Source organism: Oxyura jamaicensis, chromosome 11 (genome assembly GCF_011077185.1).
Source record: "Oxyura jamaicensis isolate SHBP4307 breed ruddy duck chromosome 11, BPBGC_Ojam_1.0, whole genome shotgun sequence".
Lineage (NCBI taxonomy): Eukaryota > Metazoa > Chordata > Aves > Anseriformes > Anatidae > Oxyura > Oxyura jamaicensis.
This window is the reverse complement of record NC_048903.1, coordinates 15,387,675-15,410,461: the sequence shown is the minus strand read 5'-3', so window position 1 is coordinate 15,410,461 and position 22,787 is coordinate 15,387,675. Positions and strand designations below refer to the sequence as shown.

Here is a 22,787-nt window from a genome sequence, read left to right as displayed (position 1 = left end):
ACATCTCTGGCCCCGGCAGTGGCAGCCTGAGGGCATCGCCTTCCCCTGGTGCTGCTGGCATCTCCCCTGGCCACGGGGCAGGGTACCAAGGGTATCCCACCAGAACTGGGACACTTGGCAATCCTCGTTCTTGTGCAGACTGTGTGAAATGCACACCATTCCCCAGAGCTTACAGGCACAGTTACAAACGAAGCAAAGATGGCAGGAATGACATTCCCTTGCTAATTATAGTGTGTTCCCATCTGTATATTTGGTGTTATGTCACCAACTCCACAACTCCAGCCTGCTTTTTTTTTTTTTTTTTTTTTTTTTTTTTTTCTAGCAGAGAAATACTGCCGAGGGTCAAAGCTCAGCACAAAAGGCTCTAGACCTCTAGTAATGTTATATTTACCTTGTTAATGAGGATAAAACATTCACCACCCTATTTTTAAGGTGTATTGGTTGGAAATCTGAGAGTGAGTTGGCTAAGGCATTTTGGATAGCTCAACAGCCCACGTTTAAAAAGCACTTGGGTGTGGATAAACCTCACAGAGTACAGTGGCTGCACATTTCAATGAACCCTGCTGGCTCCATGTGTGGTGATGAAACTGTGAGCCTGGATCTGTCCCTCCCTTGTGGAGAAGGTGGGAGAGCAGCCAGCTCCCTCACCACTGATCCTCCTCTCTTCAGTAGAATTTTTGGGGCAGTGGATAATCTGGGAAGGGTTTGGTGAGCTGTAGGGTTTATGCATCACCCTCCAGCCATTTCCCCAGAAGATACAACGCCAGAACCCACCCTTCTGGAACACCCTATAGGGTGTCTCTATTGAATCCTCTTGAGGATCTCACGACTCCTCCTCAAAGCCCAGACAGTCCTTGAATACATGTCCCTGTGTCTGCTGGTGGCATTTCCTGGCTCGAGGTATATTTTTGTTATTTAAGACCTTAAATTTTCTCATTTAAGGTGTCACCTGCTAGTGCAGGAAGCCCCTCTGAAGGATCCCACAGGGCACCTTGCTCTTGCACGTCATACTTGTGAGCTGCACTGGTGAGCCTCGTGCTGGATAATATAGGGCTGAGATTTTTAATTAGGGTAGAGATGGGAGCCTCCAAATCTCATATGATTAGAGAGTTCTCATAACTTTTACATTTATTATAAAGTCCAATTAGCATATTTCTTACTTTAATGTCTGTATTGCCCTGTACAGTGTTGGAAATCCAAAAGTGAGAGAACTTTGCTAAAACTTGAAAGCCAGGAAGTGAAAATAGACCGGAAACAAGTGAAAACGGACATTCCTAATTTAATCCACCAATTTGGCTAAAACCAAACATAGACAAAAGAACAACAATAACAAACAACAGGAATGATGACAAGGAAACTAAAACACCAAACCCATCCACTTTCCTGATTGTAACTGAAGCAGGAGGAAAATAAAAAAATAATGATGTACAGTTTTGAGCCATCACAAGTGCAGGCTCACGTGAGAAGGCAGAAGCACCGCACAAGGAGCATCTCTCAGGACTTGCACCTGGATCTGTCCCCTAGGCTTAAAGTCTCTGTGCCTGGTGCGATAGAGTCACACTGCAAGGGTGCTCGGTGGGGCTCATGTGGCAGTTGTTGAATGGTTTTAGGGGTAAGGAGCTGAAGCATGAAGGCCTCAGCGTCTGCTGAAGTCAAGGAGGATTTGTACCAGCAGAAATAGGCTTTGGTTTCTCGTCATGCAGGAAGCCATTGGTGGAGTAGGAATTTAACAAGTTCATGACTTAACAAGTCCCAGCCTAGTGTCTGGACTACCAGATTTTTTTTTTTTCTCAAATACCCCCAAAACACAACTTGCTTTTGTCAAATTTCTGTCTCTCTATACCCAGTGTCAGCCTGAGCTTAACAATGAAAGTAGTCCCAGAAAACTTCTCACAAATCAGCAACCTATTCTCCCTGTTATGAAAGCAACCTCCTACTGTCTTGTATATTAATTCTATGCCCGCAGGGGACTGTAGAGGTTAAATCTTCTCTGCCTGGCATGGCAATTTTCATTGCTTTCATTTTTTGGAAATTTCTCCAAATTTCTGAAAGGCTTAGTGCAAGCTATGAAGGCTCCACCTCTTTCTTGGCCCTGTAACCCGTGAGGAGTTCAGCTGAGGCGAGGGGATTTTAGTATAATGATTTGGAAAAGTTGTGAGTATAAATAGAAAGGAATTTGAGATGTTTTTCCCCTCTGTAATTCAACACTCAATAGCTTCCCCTTCCACCCAGCACATAAGGTGCTGTACCAAAACGGTGGAAAGAATTCATAGACCTTCAGATCAAGGAAGTTCATAAGCCAGTAGGCTTCTCTCTTGCTTGCCCCCTTTTTTTTTTTTTTTTTTTTTTTTTTTAAATCTGATGATAACGTCTCCCCTAGGGGAAAGCACAGCCAGAGCTCATGTGGAGGATCTTACAGATTTTCACCAGATTCCCTTGTCAGGAACATTTCCTCGTCTTTGCCCTAGCTGGTCCGGGCAGCCCTCAGGAACCTAGAATGAACACTCAGCCCAGGCATTTCCCTTTCATTTTCCTCCATTCTCTTCCTGGTAGCACTTACCACTAAAAACACACATTCAGTCTGCTCTGAGCTCGAACCTCAGCTTTCCGCCAACTTTCCCCATCTTGTGGGTGTACCAGGGCTGCAGCACATCTCAGCCCCAGCACTGTCAAGCCCTGGGACAGGCATCCTGAGCTCAGAGGCTGGAGCTGGGCAGCGTGGCACCACCAGTCTTGCTCTGAGGTGCCCTTTGGGTTCCTTTCTTCTCCATTGTCATCTTCATCTTCTTTTAATGTCTCTGCTTAAAACCCTACACACAAATAAAACCCTACACACAAATACAATGTAAAACTTAAAGAACCTCACTTTCACAAACGTCAGCTCTTAGCAGTATCAGTGCAAACCCTCTGCAGCCCCTCTGGCTTCAGCATGGTGATGGAGCTCTGTTCTGCACTCTGTCCCCAAAAACTGATTGAAAGAAAGCCAAACCAGCCCCCCATGCAGTTGCACCTGACTCAGGCAGAGATGAAGGGCAATCACAGAACGTATTGGTGTACTTTCATTGCCGGGCATTTGGTGTATGGTATCATTTCTGTGTCTCCGTTTCATTGTGAACCATGTTATTAGGGCATGTGGATTTACAAATCAGTCCCTTCCAATATTGTTTAAAGAACCCTCAATGATTTCTGTAAAAACCTGAGTAAGTATTTGTTATATTTAGAGGCAATTCTGCTCATTGTCTCTTCATACAAGTAAGCTTTTCACTGACCTAGATTTTGCTATTCCATTTTCCATTTGCTATTCCACATTACACTGCATGGAAGCAAAGCCTTTTGTCTTCTTGTGCTCTCTTGCACTTGCTATTTCGTCCACTGGCCAAAATCACACTCACCGGCCTGTGATGGCTCCACCAGCTTCTCTGTAAATGATCGTATCATTGAGGATCCTGGCTTCAAACTAGAACTAAAGAGCTGTTGTAGAATAACCCTTGGGCTGAACAGACCTGGAGGACTAGCCAGCAGCAGAAGAGCATGCAAAGGGAAAATGTGTACGTGTTTTCCTGCACTAGCAATTTGCGGAGAGAAAAGGAACGTGGGATAGAGTCAGAAACTGGCTTTCTTTCAGTTGAAAGGATTTGTCCTCTCCCTGGACATATATTACAACTATCACTAAAGACACTAAACTGCACCGTGGTTTTAATTCTGCTCTCAGTTTTAACATGTCATTAAAGAGATACCTGTATTGACAGGAAGAGTTGTAATACTTTTGGGGAGTTATTATTATCGTATTACATAATGAAGGTGTTTATTGCTGTAGTGCCTTAGGGCTGTATTTATAAACATTGTGGATGGATTACATGGGTATTATGCTGCGCATAAGCATTTTGCTCCCTGCTCATGGTGAAATCCTGTGAACTGGACAATGTAAACAAATTAACATTATCAGGGAAAACCTGTTAAGTCAACTTTCCCTGCAGACTCTAATTGTCCAAAGGGCACTTACCCAAACTCTACACCTCTTGTGTCTCCACCGTGCTCAAAAATGTTTTTACTAACACATATTAACACAAACGAATTCCTTAAAAAAAAAAAAAAGGCATGTTGTTTAAAAATGCATTTGATCCGACTAGCTAGCATATTTTTAAACACAGTGGTGTTATGTTTAACAGCGTGTTAGCATATGTCACTCCACTCGTTCCCACAGAACACTGACAAGAGTGCCCTCACTACTCAGCAGAGTCCGTGGCAGGGACCAGTACCCCTGCTCCAGCCCCTCCAAATTCAGCACCCACTTTGCGCAGAGAAGCTGTGGATGCCCCATCCCTGGAGGTGTTCAAGGCCAGGCTGGATGGGGCTTTGGGCAACCTGGTCTGGTGGGAAGTGTCCCTGCCCATGGCAGGGGGCTGGAATTAGATTGGCTTTAAGGTCCTTTCCAACCCAAGCCATTCTGGGATTCTGTGTTTCTGTGGGTGGGGAAAGGGCCTAGCAGGGATGGAGCTGGAGAGGTTTTTGCTGGTAGTGTCAGATCTGGACTGTGCTGCGTTGAGTTAGCGGAGAGAATCACAGAGGAGACAATGGACTGAGGCACACTGGGATGGGAAGCTGGGCATCTTCTGGCATGACCCTGCTGATGAGGCTGAAGGAGCCTCCTGGGCATTTACAGAGCTTTACATTGCCATCCCCAAACCAGTGCTGGCAGGGCTGGTGTCCCAGTATCCCACTGCTGCGGCTCCATGGTGGGGCACCCCTGTCTGACAGACCTAGCCCTTCTGGGCCTGGCAACCTGCCCTTTTCTCTTTGTGGTGAGCAATGGCATGAATGACTCCCACGTGTTCTGGGGCAGTGTCAGCAGGATCAATAGACATACCTAACATAGGCAGTGTCCCAAAATAGGCCCTGCATCCTGCCAGCGTCTTGCCCATATCTTTAACTTCCATGTCCTGGATGAAAACACCTGACACCCCCGTGGGACACCGGAGTCTTTCCATTCACTTCAGCAGGTTCACAATTTCATTCTGTACAACAGTCTCACCAGATTTAAAGCGACTGTCCAGTGGGCACAGCTGTGCTCTTCGCGGGTTGGAATCCATGCTTTGTATTTTTAGCATTTACCTAATGGTCTGGAGGGGAAAGCATACATTTCTCCCTTGCTCCGAGGGCATGGCTGGACACGTTGCTCTGCCTATAGCTGCTCAGGGTCAAGTTATTACAGGCCCTGGACCATTTTGGCCAGGTGCTGCACCTCCCTGCATCCAGGGCTATGGACAGAGAGGCAGATGCTCGGCTAATTTCTCCCTGGGAGGCCATCTCCCAGCTCTTTGCATGCAAACCATGAAGGAACCCACCAAAACGAGCAGCTGGGGTGATGTGCTCCCTCCCTGGTGTGGGCTGAGGCACAATTTCACCCTCTGGGCTCAGAAAGTAGGTTTTGCTGCTGAACGTAATTAACAGCATCTGAATTTGGTGCAGTGGGATCTAAACCATCCCTGACAGAGTGGGGTGATTGGCATTAGATCCTTTGATTTCTCCAGAGGCGTCATAATATTTAAAACTTATTATTAATTACAAATGTATTAATCTCTGAATAGTATTAACAGTATTTCCAAATATTATAATTTCATCCTATCTGAACCCACTGGGAAAAAAAGTCACTTCGGACGAACTGAACAACTTTATAGACAGTGTGCTTTATAACCAGATGGATTTTCCCCAGTTAGTCCCATTTCTGTCTAATACTGGGGGAAGATTAAAGATACTGAATCAATGGCTGTAAAAGCTCACATTAAAATTTTGCAGTAAATGAGAAGAGGAAAATTTCATTAGAGGCATAAATTGTAGCAACTGGAATGCATGCAACTTATTTTTAGTATTATACTGACAGTCACCCTTAAAAGTATTTTTTTTTTCCAAAATGTTTTCTTTTCTTAGATAGGAAAAAAAAAAAAATGACCTCGAATATTTTGAAATATAGAACTAATTACAGTAGGGAGTGATCCCGATCCCACTGAAGTCAACTGCAGCATTCTTTATGACATTGCAGGGTTGTGCCGCTATTAAGAAATAATAAGGAAATGAGATACTTTAAAGAGAGGGTTTTAAAATGAACTGGCTCTGTTGCCCCTTTTGTAAAAATACCTTAGAGCCACTTTTATCAAGTCAAAAGGTTCATTGAAAAGAGAGAAATTAAAAGATGCCACTTATGGAGCCTGGCAAAACATGAAGTTCGCAATAAATATCTCCCCAATCCAATTATAACATTCAAATCAAGGAGAAAAAAAAAATCATGAAATATAATGAAAGCTTTCTTTCTACTGAAAAAGTATACTCCATGTGTCCAGACCTAAGGGAATTTCCAAGTCAGCATTATAGTTGGGAAAAAATGTAATGTAAATGAGAGTGAAATAATCAAATTTTTCTGGTGGAAATAAGTGCGGCTGTTTGATATAATTTTGACACACAGCATAATTTCAGCATCAACACTGAAGTTTAAAGGATCAGTGTGTCTTCATGAGATTTATATACAGAAAAGCCGTTCAACGGGAAAATCTAAATCAGACTTCAGTATGCACATTGGGCCTCACTAAGATCGAAAGCCTAGCATTATTTTAGTTGCAAATAGAAAGACAGAGATGACCCTTTTTCAGTAATTTCTAGGCACCCTTTCCACTTGAAAATCCAGCATGATTACGGTATATAAATCACAAGAAATGTGTGAATGTTTTCATGCTCACAAAATCAAACATTTATTTTATGGCTCTAACTCCAGCTAAGCCATTTACAGATGCACAGAGTTTTCTGCAGTGAGTTACACAAGGCTCATGTGCCCATGTTTATTGCAGATGTCATTTTTAATATCACAGGGATATATTCCAAACAATTAAAACAATTAAAGCAGGTCATGTCTTTGGCATTTTACTAAATCTTGTAGCCTGCATGAAATACATTTGTAAATTTGGGTTCATTTCCAAATCAAGACAGATTCACACACCCTCACAGCCAGACCGAGCACGAGAACCAACAATTAAATGAAGCCTGAGATCCAGTCCAAAGGAGGCATATACTCAATTTAATTTTTAAATAGCTTAATTAATAGTTTCAGTTAAAGCAAAGAAGTGAAAATGGATCAAACTATGTAAACATTGGTTAGAAAAATACACTCTCCAGCCAAAGCAGTGGAGAAGTGCTTTTAAGAAGAATGGTCTTTAAATTTAATTTAAACCTGGTTTTCTAACTTCGGTGAAAGCCCAGTTCAGACAGGGCTCAAGCCTCTTTTACGCCACATAGAATTACTGAGGTTTGCTGTGAGTTTATTTATCTGAGGCTGTGTTTCACTCTGCAGTCATCATTTTCTCTCTGCTGTCAGCGTGTTGTTACCTTTCGGCAGCTCAGAATTCACTGAGAGCCTCAGAATGTTTTGAAGCTGAGTTTAATCGCCAATGGGAGCTGTACGAATGCTACAAAACATTGTTCACAAATATTTACCGGAATTTTGAAATGAATTGGGGTAGACTCCGCTATTGCACTTCTCATGTTTGCTTTCTGCAAACATTCAGGTTCAAGTTCTTATTGACACGGCTGTGATGGATGGAAACCCTTACATAAGTCCCAAGGCCAGGAGCGTGCTTCAGTGCCGGAGCAATTGGGGAGGAGAAACAACACCACGTGCCTTACCTGGCCAGTGAGCACTCACAAGCAGCCCTCAAATAATGGAAGGAAACAATTCCTGATTTGTTGGTAGTTCCTGAATTCCAAAGGGGCAAAATGACAAAATTCAGTAAAGTTCTCTCTTTTTTTCCAGAGAATGTCTGTGTACAGAGAAAAGGGTTTTGTTCCTCAAAAAGTATTCTTAACAAAATTTTTATTGGTTCTTAAGTCCAAGCTTAAATGAAACAAGAGTAAAATCATTTGAAAGAGGTTCAGAATGTTGCTTTTAAGAATGCTTTTATTTATTGTGCAGTATATTTATGCAGCTATATAAACTGTAGTTTGAAGTTCCTGCTTTCAGTGAAGTCAGTGAACTGTCTGCAGATTTCCTGCTTTACAGTTAACTTCCAAGATCTTAACTGTTTGGTTAGAACAGCTGAATATTTTCCTTTGATGTTGTTCTTTCTTGGTTTGCTTTAATCTGATTATGATAATAAAAAAGTAGAACAATGAAGAAAAAATGTAGGTGAGGAATATGAATACGGGGTCACATTTGGTGTTACCACACATCACTTTAGGAAACTGTCTCTGACATCTACTCCATCAGCACTTCTTACTGGTATGATAAACTCTGTGAGTTTGTGCCTAAATTTTGGCCTAGTTACATCACATGAAGTCAGGTTTTGGGGAGGAAATCCACTGTTGGTGGCTTATTGTAGAGTTCATGGCTGGTCACTGTGACACTGGCCACTGTTCCAGCTTCCATTTAAAGGCCAACATACTCTGTGGAATTAATACCAGCTGTTTCTTCTCACCACCTGCAGAACATCTGCAGAAACCATGAAATATATAAAAATCTTTACAATGAAGAACATTTTTTTTCTGATAACATTCAGGGAAACTAAACAGCCATCCTTTATGTCAGAGCTGGAGCTAGCTAGCTAGCTAGATAAGATAGTTATTTAGCTAGCTAGTTAGTGAGTTAGAGGCCCCTTTTCAGCAAGGTTTAAGGAACCGAGATGTGGTGTGGTAGGGGAATTTGGGTAGTCCTTGTGCTCCTTGTAGTGTATTGATGTGTATTGATTGTGATGCTCAGGAAACTCTAATGCCATGGAAGTCAAAGGTGACTCTCACTGACTGCAGCAGAGCTAGCATTTCTCTTTATATCTTCTTCAGACCATAGCTTTCTTTCACTGTTAGTATATTCAGAAGAGGTGCAAAAACACAATGGGAAATTACATCCTTTTCTTGGGAAACAAGCAAACATCTGGGGTTGTAGAAGGGCCCAGATGAACTGGTCTTCTGCAGCTTGTCCGTGAAGTTAGACATGTCAAAGGGCTCTCTGCTAGGCAAAAGGAAGATGCAGGAGAGGATTTTATAAATTGCAGTTGGGCAATTAATGTTAACCATCAATATCAGAATGGCTTAGATTTCATGATTAACTAGTAAGAGTTTTGAGCTGGCTGGTAATTTTAGATTAAATAGCCAGGCAGCCAGTGACTTGAATATTGATGAATATCCTGTGTTTTATTAATATGCATTCTCTATAAATTAGAGGCTTAGTACACAAAGAAGAAACCTAATGCTCTTGCTATTTTTCATTGCCACAGGTAGAGCTGAATAATTCATAGCAATTAATTTATTTCACTGATTTAGCCTTTTTGTGTGCAGGGGGAGGGGGTGAGCACAAGTAGTCTGCAGGTAATTTTTTTCACATTTATTTATTATAAGTAACTCACCAAATACATTTATATTAAATTGAAGAAAATGGGAGGAACTTGGGCAGAACTGTAAGCAATCCACCAGTCATTACAAGAAACCAAATGAATTTTAAATTGCAAAAAAAGCACAGCTAATTGTAAATACCACCCAGTAAGGATCAGACTCCTGTTGATCTGTATTGATTGGTGCAATACTGGGTGCATTACATGTTTCTGCTCCTCATTTGATTGATTGCAATTCTTTAGGACTGAGATTTTCTTACAAATATGTTTATATGTGCAGAATTTTCCATCTGTAACTATGATGGTGCAGATCTAAGTCTGAAATGTGAAATGTTGCAGCACAGAGATCATTTGCCAAGCCTGCGACTCGGTGTGGCTGCACCCGTGTTTCAGCATCACACCATCATACCAGAGCTGGTAGTATCCAGAAACACACGAGGAGGAGGAGGCTGTATGATTGCTGCTTCTCCCTTTTGCTGGTTCTTACAGCACACTATATAGCAGTGAGATATGCATAGCGTGCAGTAAATCATTGCTTCATTACACTCCTTCTGTAGGTTTGTTTAGGGCACCTACTCTAGCACCAGCTCCAGAGGATTATTTGTTCTTCCCAGAAATTCCCCTCAGATATATACTTCTGTTTCAATTTGCAGAGAAAAAAAAAAAACTCCATGTCTTATTTTCAAAACAATTTCTTAATGCACATAGCAATTTACATTACAGAACCACCTAAGAAAATAATTCAGGCACTGTCTGGAGATACTTTTAATTTGTAGGTAGACGATTTTGTCAAGAGGAGGCAAGAGGTTAAAGAAGATTTTCATGTTTTTGTGACTTGCCAACCTGAAGTATTAGCAAATGAAACACATGGTCTGCTTTCACTCCTTTCTTCCTTCTTCCCTTCTTGACTGCCTGCCTTTTCTTCTCCTTCCCTTCTTTCTCTCTTCTGTACACAGAATCTTCTGAGCCCTTGACTAACCAGATTTCAGTTATTTTTTCTCATCTGTGAAGGAAACCTAAGTATCTCCACTAAAAATAGTGTGAGGTCCTCATTCACATCATATGACTTTAGCTAACCCTAATTACCACTTGTGCAGGAAGGCACCAGCCTGATAGAACAAGAATTGTTGACACCTGGTTTTGAATTAAGCAGACACTCTTAAGAAGAAAAAAAAAAAAGTGTTCATTAGTTGTCCTAAATTACTGATAAGAAGCAGTATTCTTCTTTGCTGATTTTGATAAAGCACTATTTATTTAGCATTGCACCAAGCAATGCTGAAATAATCCAGATTGTACCCGCAATGAATTTGAACAGCTGGAGCTGAGACTTTAGAAATCAGGTGTGTACACTGCAGTGAGGTTGGGTTTTGCTGCAGTGTGACAATGTGATCTAGGATCTGATCCAGACTCCTTAGAAATCAATGGAAATTCTACCCCTGACTTTAGTGGGCTTTGGAACCAGTTCCAGTTGTGGCAATAAAATGACTCTAATTATGGGGGGAGAATATTCTGGCTTAAAAAAATCAGCATTTTGAATTGATACTTTTGTTTGTACAAGTTTTGTTTGTTGAATGTTTTTCACATGTGCCTTGCTCAGGTGTTCTCTCCTAGACAGTGGTCCCTTGAAATGTGATAGATTTCTGTTTTGTTACCACAGTGAAATTTTGTAGATATTCTGATGTGAAACTCAAAATCATTTTAAGTTTGCTAAAAATGTGACCTGTCTTCTCAAAGAGCTCCCTGAGCTCTTTGAACCTTTCAGCAAAATTGGATGTGTTCAAAGGCATAATGAAACACAAAACTAAGTCCGTTTTGTGTAATCTGGGGTTTCATTTTGCATACTTGTGCTTCACTGAATCTCAGAGACATAGATATATTTTTTTATTTGATCTTAAACTCTTACAAAGGACTTAAGAATAGAAGATGTGCTGAAGGCAGGACCAGAAAAGACTTTTTCCAACACCCACTGCAATGTGAGCCCCCCATAAACTTTCAGGACTCAGCAAGAATTGTACCCAACTCTATTTGAAGGTGGTACAATTGTGACCTTCCACATTGATTAAAGAAGTCACATTGATTGACTTTGAAGGGAGCCACATCCACCCTTATTCTGCCAAAAAGGCAGTGGCTGCAATGCAAAGCCTCAGGAGTGGGGCTTTGCTCCTCCAAGTACATGGAAAACATCCAAGGGTAACTGGATAATGCAGATAATGGGATAGGGTTTTTCCCCTCCTCTCCCTCAAATACCATATAGCTAGATATTAGGTGTCCAGAATCAGGCCTTAGAAGACTTTTCTCTGACAGCAATTTAAAAGATGAAATAGCTAAGGAAATGAGTTTTTTTTATATAGGTTACATAGGATGTTCAGTGGTTGAGAGTGTCAAAAAGGACTGGTATTTTTGACTCTGTAGGGAGCTTGGATGGGGGGAGGGGGATGACTCTGCAAAGACTGGTATGAAGAGCCCACTGGAAGGGATGTTTTTGGGGGGAGGGAATGGTATCCCTCTGGCAAACCCACCCCTGATGATTTTACATGCTATCGCTTTGGTGTGCCTTGTTAGAGAAATCTTAAAAAAGACACAATTTTCCAAAGATACACAATATCTTAACAATATCTGGCATCTTTAAAGCACCTTGGGTTGGCACTGAGAAATACTGGCATCCAAAATTGCCACTTTTGAAAATCTAGGCCACTGAACCTGATATGAACTATCAGAAACCAGAGACAAGGAAGCATTTATGTTGGTGGATGTGTAGTAGCTTGAAAACTACAAATCAAAATAATTCACCCTTTTATGTGTAAATCTCTTTATCTTTGATATAGGAATTGAAAAGCTGTCTAGCTTCCTTGTAGCTTTTGTAAGTAAGCAGCATGCTACTGTACCCTCCAGAATGCTATTTAAGCATTATTTAAAGTGCAGATCTGTTAAGGTCAAGAAAGCTCATCTGTATGCTAAAACTGAACCAACCGAACCTTACACCTAAAGCCAGCAAACAAGGAGGTCTTGAGTTCCACCATTCCCTCCTGACAAGGGTACAGTGTGACAAATGGTGAAGCACCAGAAGATCAAAGCTCTTTTTCAGGGAGAACAATACATTTGGAGACAGAAAACCACCAAGTCCTGGTGCAGGTGTCTGCTGCTTGAGAGCAGTCTTCCTCGAAGCTGATGCTGCCAGCCTGTTGGAAAGGGATGGGGCAGAAACTGCAAGCTGGCAAGAATAGCATCAGGAAATTTTGGTTGAAAGAAACTTTTCCATGCACACATGGAAGGACAATGTGATGTGTTTTGCTTGTATTCCAGAGTCACTTGCTTCTGTCCAAGGGCCTTAATCCAGATCCTGTTGAAGTCAATAGCTGTCCTGTCTTTCTGAAGGATTATGTCCCTAAATAGCTACTTTAGGAAGTGTACTTTGCTTGGTGATAACACAAAGCAGAGGGTGGATGATTAACACCAATTAGGGTTATTTACGAGAACCTTGAAAACAATAGTCCATAAATCATTTGTCTTATCAACTGTAGTTCCTCCTGTGTAATTTTGTCATCAATGGGCAAACTGTGGGTTTTAGTGTTCTTTAAGTAGAGCTCCAGCTGATGTTAGCTGCATATTGTGGAACAGTTGAAGGTACAATATGAATTCATAAAATAGCGGAGTGTTCAAAAACCCTTCTGGTAGTGTTCAGCATATTTATTTTATTAATCCCTTACAGTTTTTCCCCAGATATTTTAATGTATTCAGGGTTACTGGCAGTAGCCCTCTTGCTTACACATAAGCGGTGTCTGTACTAGCATTTTGGTTTGAAGCCATAGTGTGGTTTTGCAGTTATCTAGTTATCTCCATTTTTGGGACACTAGTCCAGCTTCGGAGCAGCTTCGGTGAAAACAGAGGAGACTCAACAGGGAGCTCTCTTCAAAAACAAATCAGAACTTGGTGGGACATTCAGCTCTGATCCAAAGGGTGAGCCACACCACCATGAAGTTCTCCGGGGTGTATGTAACACTGCTTTGCAAGAGAAAGGCTGTCAAACCACTCAGAGCTCCCATGCCAACCTGGAGTGGAGCTTGTGCTACAAAGAGGATCAAATGCTTTATGTGATGCTCTTTTTGTTGGTGTCTGGCAGTTCTTGCAGCTGCTGCTTCTCCTTCTTCCGCCAAGACTTCTCCTGGCTCATTATCCTTTCTGTTTATTAACTATACCATCTTCTGTAGCTGTTCCTTCTTGTTGCTCTCCTTTCTTCTACATTATCACCTTTTGTGATCCCTTTTCCAATTTCCAACCTTAGTCTCCCAGAAGACCTGGAGTGGTGACGTCTGGACCCAGAGGAGATCACACTGCTTATAAATCTGCACCATGAGGAGGCCAAAAGTATCTTCAGCAGCAGGAGGTAAGCCAGGACTGCTGGTGGGTATGAGGACCAGAGAACAATGCCATGTATGTTCATGAAGAAGAAGTTGGCATTCTTGAGGACAGAGACTTTGGGGTAGCATCGCAGTCCTCTACTGGAAGCTTGAAGAGATCTTCAGGTGGGAACACACCACCCAGCCGGCTGCTTGTTGGGTTTAGCCCATGGACCTCTGTGGTCTGCACGCCAGAGACTGAAAACTCTTGATTTATCCTAAATTTCCTCTTTGTGGACTTCTGATATGATAGGAATGGCACCAAAAATTCAATGTATCTGCTTTGCCATAACTTTTTCAGCCTGCTCACTTTCCCAGGACTGCATTCCATTCAAATTACTGGAACTTAATTACATGAGGTTTAATTTCAGTTGCTTGGCCAGCTTTAAAAATATATATTCAAATTTGAACCACAAGGGCAGAATTTGGGGAGCCTCTTTGTCCTTTAACTTTGTGTTGGTGTAAATGAAGAAAGTATGCCTGTGAATCCCTGGTTTATTACACCTATCCCAAGTTAGTCTCACTTCTGGTGAGACTTCCCAGACTCTCAGCAATGTAAAGGGGGGGAGGGGGTGGGGGTGGGGGGGCATGAACAACCCCTTATTCTATATGCTTTTGAAACTGTGCAAACAAAAGATGTTTTTCTCTTGCTTACACATTTTCTTGTAAATAAAACATGTTGAGACCAGATACGGACTTACACTGACTTTACACTACATAAGAATTTGTATTGTCATTTTACACAGAAATGCTGTGCTGTCTGTATGTGTGTTGAGTAGATTGTGCAGTGTTTAATTACAACATAAAAGAACAGGGAGGGAGAACTGAAGGAAGGGCATGAAGGAGAGAGAAGGCAAAAAGATGCAGAAGTAATGGTGGAGTTGGAGGATAATACTGGTTATCAGAGCATTTCCTGAGAATTTCTTATGGTTACAGCTTATTCTCTCTCTGACCTCTCCTTTTCATTATCATCTGCTGCTCAGGTGATCAGTAATAAAAGGCCTCCCTATTTCTTTGCATTTGCTCGCTTTCTCTAGAAGATTTTGCTTCAGTTTGCTTCCCTCCCTAAGTTCTTATTTCTGCTAGGGCACTAAGACTTTACTTTTCTGCTGGGGTTGACTTGTTCTTCTGGTATATCCATGTTGTTATTTAGCTAGCAAGAGTCCCACATCAATTCATCGAGTAACGCTTCCATCTATCACATTGGGATGATCAAGAATACATTGCAGCTGATGTGCAAACACTGATGTATATCTGGAGTTGGGGATCCAACTCAGGAGATTTAAAAACAAAAACAAACAAAAAAAAAACTCAAAAGAGTTGTGTTTTATTTATTTATTTTTAATCACTCCAGCCAGCTAGTGGATTATCCTTAATGCATTGGCAGCATGCCCCTTCCTTCCACTGCTGAATTGCTAGCCTGGCTTTGCCGCTTTATTTTTGTTTTATTTATTTTTTTGGTGCTACAGCATGCAGAAGAAATAAATTGCAAGACTGAACCTCTGTTTTTAGGGTGGCTGTGCAGGAGATTCCTTGCAGGGGCTGCTGCTGTTTCTAGGAGCTCCCTGTCCTGTCTTCAAGGTCTGAGGGTTCAGTTTCTTCTGTGTGAGAGAGGAGAGGAAATGACCTTCACCCAGCTGAGTGAGGAACAACAGGAAACCCTCGTGGTTCGAAGCTCCGGCCATTTCCCACCCCCAAGAATCCGGCACTCAGGGATGGTTTTGACAGACTGTCAAGGTTTAGCTGCTACAAATGTATTAGCAAAGTACGTTGATGATTCATGGCAAAGTGGTGTACACTGATTTAAGTGATGGGCTGGTCATTCTGTAATGGATTTGAAAATTCCCGATCAGATTGTACTTAGTTTTATCAAAGAGGAAGCTGGCAGGCTGTGTTTTAATCAACTGATAGCATCTCTTGGCAAGTTGGCATTCAGCTAGTGAACTGGTGAACTTTGAGAGTACTTCCCAAAGACCAGTTGGCTGAGCAGCAGACAGCAACCTCCACTTAGATCTTCCAGGTTTACCTCCTTGTTGTTCTGTTGAGTCAGTTTCTTTCCCAGGTGACAATTCCATCTGGAAGTGCAGAACGATGCAGCACATACAGATCTTCTGCTGCTCTTTTGTGAGTTTTGGAGGGGAAATGAGATGAGACACAATACATTTGCTCAGTCTTCCAGGATAATATGTGAAAACAACCTCCTGGATTTAGCACAAAATCCCAGAAGCATGCAAATTCAAAGATTCGATGTTGGCACATGTTTTTGAGTGCTCTCTTTCCATAAGTGCTGTAAACCTATGACACAGGGCCACAGCAGGTGAGACAAAGGCTTTTCCCCTTCAAGTCAGGCTGCTCCATGACCTGTTATCCCACTTTATCCCCTAAGCAGCACCTTGTGTTCAGACCAGCACACACAGATATCAAGAATGGTTTCCTTTGCTGATTAAAACCATCAGCCTCTTTATTGCTCCTGGGAAAGACCAGCTCCAGCTGAGCATCTCAGCAGTGTGAACCCTCAGGTGCCATAGCTACCCTAAATAATTTCCTCCTCAGGATTTATGTGCTATCACAATTATTGAGCTATGCAGCCATCTACGCCCACATAGCTGTATTCGAGCACAGAGTCAAACCTGGGGAGCTGGTTTGTTGTGCCTAGCTCCTGTGGAGTAGTTACTGTGCTTAGCAACCCACCTCCAATATAAATATATCTGCTACTCTCAAGAGCAGGCTTGGAAAAGCACCAGAAGGGTTCACTCCCCCATAAGGATTTTTTTCAGCATTGCAGAGCTGTGATGACTTTCAGGGAGAAATCCTGCTCCCAGTTATCTTCCCATTCGGAGAGCTCAGGGTTTGACCCCAGGCTGATGGAGCTCTGGTGCAACTTGCTGTCATGAACCTCCTTTAAAGACTGGTCCCGTGGGAGCTGCACTTGAGCAGTGCAGCCATAGAGGGACAAGCAGAACAACCACCCACACAGGGAGCCATCAACTCTGGCTTTGTGCAGGGCCCCCATGGCACCTCCAAAACAGCCAAGGGCTGCTCCAGGGAAAAGCTCAGTGGGCTGCGAGATGTCTGTATGATTCTGCACGTTCAAAATTGGCCAGACACTGTGGGCCTTAAAAGTCAGTGGTGATTGTTAGGATGTAAAGTAGTCACGCTCACAAAAAGGAATAAAAACGAAAGTGAGTTGTAAGTAAAATTGGGAAATTGCACTCTTGAAATGGTGAATCTGGTGTGAGGGAGAAGGTGTGAAATGTTAGGGCCAGACACTGGTTTGCATGGGTGAATGGAAGATACAATGAAGATTAATAATCAACCCTATAATTTAAGTAGAAATGTTAATTTCCATCTTTGTTATTGTCTGTTGTCCATCATGTGAAAATCAGAGAAACCAAAACAGATCATTGTCTCTGGTGTCACATCCACCTGAGCACTTCACCAGACAAAGCCTCCCGATGCAAGAACTGACATTAGGGTTTCCAGTGCCAGAGTTACCAAAAGGATATGTAAAAGCAAGGATGAAAAAGATCATGTCTTCTCTCCCTGGACTGGAGAGCACAGGATTTCCACAAGGTGGTTTTATGTGGAAACACTCCTATTTTTATGTTTTACAAATCAAAATATAAATATATCTTGCAGACATATTCAATAATTTAATTTTAAAACAAAATAATTAATTTGTGTGAAATTTATCATAAAACATTAGTAAGTGGAAGAATCCCCCTGACAGATGTGAAGAGCCTAATCTTGACTTTCCCACCAATGTTTCTTGGATTTGGGTTCATTTATTACAATCTTTTCTTGCTTTTATAAAAACCCTACCAATGGAATTATCTAATTTCTGAGAGCATCTCCAGGGACAGGAGGCCATGGTACAATATCTCACACGATGTGCTATTCAGGCAATGTTTCCTGAATCATAAAACCAATAGAAAGGGAATGGTACTTGAATAGACGATTCCCCCCTCCGTTTCTGTTTTCTGAGCTGTTTTTCCCAGTACCACAGAAACTTGCTAGCAACTAGCTTAAACACCAGTTTCGATGCAGCAAAGAGATTGCAGCTTGCATAAATCTCAGTCTGCAAACCTGTTCCTTCAGTGGGGTCCTCTGAATTAAAAGGAGTTTTCTGGGAGATGATCCTGTTGCACTTGATATTATTTTAAAATTCAAATCTAAGGCCAAGACCTCAATCCCAGCTCATCCAGTTGACTGCAAAGACTGTAATCAATTTTATTTTATATGGTAAATCCATTACAGATTACCACTCCTACTGCATATTTCTGCATGTAGGAAGCCTGCACTAAACTATCTGGCCTGATTAATACCTGGTTATGGTGACCACTTACGACACAACTATGCGACAGGAAAATCATCCTGGACTTTCTAAACACTAAAGTATATCAGAAGAAAAGGAAAACATCAGGACTAAAACAGCTCTCACAATTTCTCATTTCCATTTATTCAAAAAAAAAAAAAAAATCGTAATTGAGACTTAAAAAAGAAAGAAAGAAAAGCCCTCCATGACTTTAAGTGTAAAATCCATTTTAGTAGCAGGAAGCTGTTATATGGTTAGAGCAGTTATTTTTATTGTCTGTCTGGGTATAGTTTTTAACTGCAGGCACAGAATAAATCAATAGTGTCATAAAGCTACTCTCACCCTGTGCCCTTTCTAAAGGGACATTGTTCAGTGTCTGTGCTGGATGTGACACAGACTGCTGCTTTGATGCACAGAATTACACCTCGGCTGGTGTGCTAAGGGAGAGCTCTAAGTGCGATACATATTTAGCTATATCTCATCATCCATATCATCCCAGAGCCACCAGATGAAAAGCGAAATAAAACACACACAGGAAAATGCACAGAAATGTTTCATGAAAAGAGGGTGCACTATTCGAGCCATTATTTTGTGAATGGTATTTTCAATGAATTTGTCCATTCATAAATCTTCACAGGTGATATATTTCCAAGACTATCCAAGAAGAGAAAGCTTCCAGTGACTTGTAAGATAGTCCCCCCAGTTTAAACCTGACTGTAATGTGCTCTTTCATACAACAAGAGAGGACATAGCAGGATCTGACTGTAGGAAGCTGGAGCTAGATAAATTTGGCCTGGAAGTCTGCCTTTTTAATAGCAAGAGTAGTTAACGGCTGGAACAGTTGGCTTAGGAATGTGGCGGATTTAGCATTGCTTTCAGTCTCTAAATCAAGAGTGAGTGTCTTTCTAAAGATATGCAATAGCTTCGACAGAAGTTATGGCTTTGATGCTGAAATGAGTGGGTGAAGTTCTTCAGCTGTGTTACATAGGAAACAAAACCAGATGATCGTGATGGTCCTTTCCAGCCATACTAATCCATTAAATCCTGGTTGGGGGCCTCTTGCACGTTGGGGTTTAAAGCAGCCTGTTAGATTTTCTGGACTGTTTCTGCAGGAAATACATGTTCCAGAGCCAGGTTTGACAAACTCCATGTAAATGTGCGTCCAGAATTGACACACTTTGTAATTTACAGATCTTTAATCATGGCCTCTGAATGCCACTCTAGAGCTGTTCCCCCCTGCAGCTGAGCTCACTTTTTATGTCCTGTGCAGTGTGAGTTTTCCCTTGCAAAGCAGAGATGTATTGGGGCTGAGCTGGGCTGAAACACTCCCCCCAGAACAGCCACCCATGACATGGACCACGGAGAAGGAAACCTTTAGGGATCAAATTCTGAAGAGATTTATTGTCAGCAATGAATGCTGTCAAGTAAATCCACCGCTCCTTTCCTTGCTTTTGCATCGCAACTTCCTCAGGTTGGCACTTGTGACAAAGGCACGAAAGCTGTTCCTGTGCTGCAAGTGGGAGGTGAAGACAGAGACAATCTGTGCCCTGTCTGTGGGAATCGATGCCGAGACAGCTCTATTTTCACATCCAGTCACAAGCTGATCGCTATTACCTTGGTATTTGTTTAGAGGACAGCTATCGAGAGATGGAATTGGAGTTGGGATTTAGGAAGATTAAAGACAACAACAGAAAAAAACAATGCAAGTGGTTCCTAAAGGTAGCACAGCTCATGTGCAACTTGGTGCTCAGGAGCAGAGACCGCAGGGCGTGCGTGCTGCTTGGTGGGCATGGAAGCTGTTGACTGTAAATAAGGTTCACCTCAGTAACCTAATCTTTGTTTTCCTTCTCTCTGCAAAATGCTTAGTGCTGGATTTTGGTGTCTATAAATACTGATGCGGGTTTCCCTTCCTTCCCTCCCCACATTTTACTGAAAGCACAGACCTTGCAGCCCAGCGCTGGCTGCTGACTTGCTCCCTTTCACTCTTGCCCGTCCCTGCCATGCGTGAGCTGGGTCACGGGCAGCCCCACTGCTTCCCTGGGGACCCTGGTACTTGGGAAGAAGAACAACAAATGCTGGGGAACCAAAGAGACCCCAGTGGGTATGAGAAATAGCTTAGAAAAAAGCCCACACAAACTTCCTGGATTCCCCAAACTTTTTTTTTTTTTTTGTAAATAGCCGGTGGCTGCCTGAATAGCAGCAAGCAGTGACAATAATAATAAATTACAGTAAATATCATGCTGCCATTAGTGACAGCAAACCAAACCCACTGCTGTTCAGAAATGAATTGGAGAAAATATTTCTTAATCTCTTTTTGTGTTATTCAGCCAGCCGTAATGATTTATAATACTCCGAAGAAGTTACTGTACAGAGTTGTTTCTTAATCATCCGTCTTAGCATCTTGCTATTATCTGCATGTGTCTGAGCTTCGGCGGTGGCTCCAGCGCAGTTCTGTGCAGTGGTTTCATCGGGGACAAAAGTATTGCTATGAGGGCTGAAATGGGAAAGCTGTGCTCAGCCATCGCTGAACAGGGCCAGCCCCTGGCGGCGCCTTGGATGGAGGTATTGCCCCAGAAGCTGGCTGGTGCGAGCCTTGCTGGTTGTAAATAATCCACATCCAGTGCTCGTGGGGGTCTGGGAGCTGGGGTTCGGGGCTGGTGTGCATCGGAGCGACACCCTGCAGATGGGAATGTCTGTGGGCACACTCATTATCAGCACAGGAAAATAAAATGGTGGGGGATAAATTAAGCTGGGAACACAGTATCAATCGCAGCTGTCTTTGTCAACTTATTACCCAAGATTTATACGTGATGCAGTGAGGACTGCTCAGTGACACATTTTAATTTAATTAAATTTCCTGTTGGATTGATGTCTGATCAATCAATAATGTTAATGTTTTTGCAATTTAGAGATTAAAGCTTGGATGAGCGGATATTGAAATACTCTCACATCCAGCTGCCTGGGAATATCTTTTTCTGCCTCTATTTCTCAGAAAACATTATTTGGGCTAGGATGCATCCCGGGGCTTGCGCCAAGCCTGGAAGTTTTGCTCCCTCCTGTCAGTGGGTATGAAGCAGTGTCACTCCTCGGAGAGACCAAATTACACAGACAGCAAGACGTGGGTCTGTGCAAAATCCTCGTCTCTCTGATGTGCAGTATGGAGGAAGTTTGAGGAATGGGGCATTGCCAGAATAATTCTTCCCTTTGCTCTACCCTCATTATTTTATACCTGGGCTTTGGAATCTAATGGCCACCAAGGCATCTGTCCTCTCTTAGTTCCCTCCAGATCCCATTTGCTCTGGCCGCCACAGCCTCTTGCAGCAATACCCTGCCAGGCTGACTGCTACCTTCCTGGAGACAACAGCATCCTGGCCTGGAGCTGAATTCAATGCTTCTTGAAGCTCCTCGCCTGCCCAAATTTCTCGTGGATGAGCTAACTGAGCTCCACCCTCTTCAGGCTCTGTAGATAAAGAGATGCTGTAGCATGTCCACAGAATTTCTCCCACTGCCTTGTTTCAATTACTGCCTCAAATATTTTAGTAGTGAGTTCAGAAGAGGCTTTAACTTATTCAAGGGAGTTATTCTACACCGACTTTTCCATGAGGCCGTGGAGTCTTACATAGCCCTTTAAAGACTTATGACTCGAGCAAAAAAAAAATACACGTTTTTAAACTTGTAAAAGTGTGAACCCAAATTTCATCTGAGTTGTAGCCATAGTCTCAATAAGTCAGGTTCCCTTGTCAGATCCTAGCAGCACTGAAGCTGGGGCAGGTCAAAATCCCAGCCTGAGGTCTGCAGGCTCAGTCGTCCCTCTGCAGTCTGCAGGCCTGCACCAGAGCTGGCTGGGTACTATGTGGGGTGCCTATAAGCTGGCAGCATCCAGGGGAGCCTTAAAAGGACCAATCTCTTACTGAGTTGTGTTGTAAAATCTGTAAAATCTCCCCGTGCTCTTTCCCATAAGGGCTCTCAGCAGCCATTCATGGTGTAGCTGGGGCTCAGACAGCCCCACAGCATGGTGCAAAAGGGAAGAGAGGAGAGAGGTGGAGAGAAAGGAGGAGAGAAAGAAGAGCCGCTTGCTTTCCATGATAACACAGGCACTTGTGGGGCAGAAGGCAGCAGCTTGTTACAAGAACATGGAGACTTGAAACAGGAAGCAAAAGAAATCCCACAATGAAGTAACTTTGCCTTCACCTCCTCATAAAAAAAAAGCAAATGACTTTAAAGTCAACTGCAACTTATTGCTGGAATGTACTTGGGTGCCAGTTGCTCCGTACCTCATTAGAAGAGGTAGCACGTTTCACTCGGAAAAGTGCCAAAAGTGTTAGGGAGACTATAGGAAGCAATGAGGCTAATTTGGGCAGAATGGAAGCTTGAGCAGCTTGGGGGTCTGGGGGTGTGCACGTGCTTGTGCACATGGGGGTGTGCATCAGGGGTGTGCACATGTGTAGGAAGGGCAGGGCACAAGGGATGTTTATTCTTTGCAACAGACTGAGGGAAGTAAGTTACAGCTAAACTAAGTATTTTTGCAGTAGATCAGCCTTATTAGGTGTGAGCCCTGATGTGCAATGCTTCCAAGGCTGGTTCCCATAAGTAGGACTGCTGTATGTTGCACCCAATTTACTGAGAGATTTTTTCTTTCCTTCTTTCCTTCTTTCCTTCTTTCTTTCTTTCTTTCTTTCTTTCTTTCTTTCTTTCTTTCTTTCTTTC

At 42.5% G+C, this 22,787-nt stretch overlaps 1 protein-coding gene across 2 annotated transcripts in view; it reads left to right on the top strand.

The window, feature by feature from the left end:
* MAF (MAF bZIP transcription factor) overlaps positions 1–22,787 on the top strand; it is a 177,694-nt gene that overhangs the window by 45,911 nt on the left and 108,996 nt on the right. Inside the window, exon 3 of one of the 2 annotated variants that reach the window (XM_035336418.1) lies at positions 13,649–14,778. The exons of the other annotated variant lie outside the window; for it this stretch is intronic. The gene's annotated coding sequence lies outside the window, so the exon portion shown is untranslated. Of the gene's footprint in view, positions 1–13,648; positions 14,779–22,787 lie in introns of those variants that run through there. 2 annotated transcript variants of the gene reach the window in all.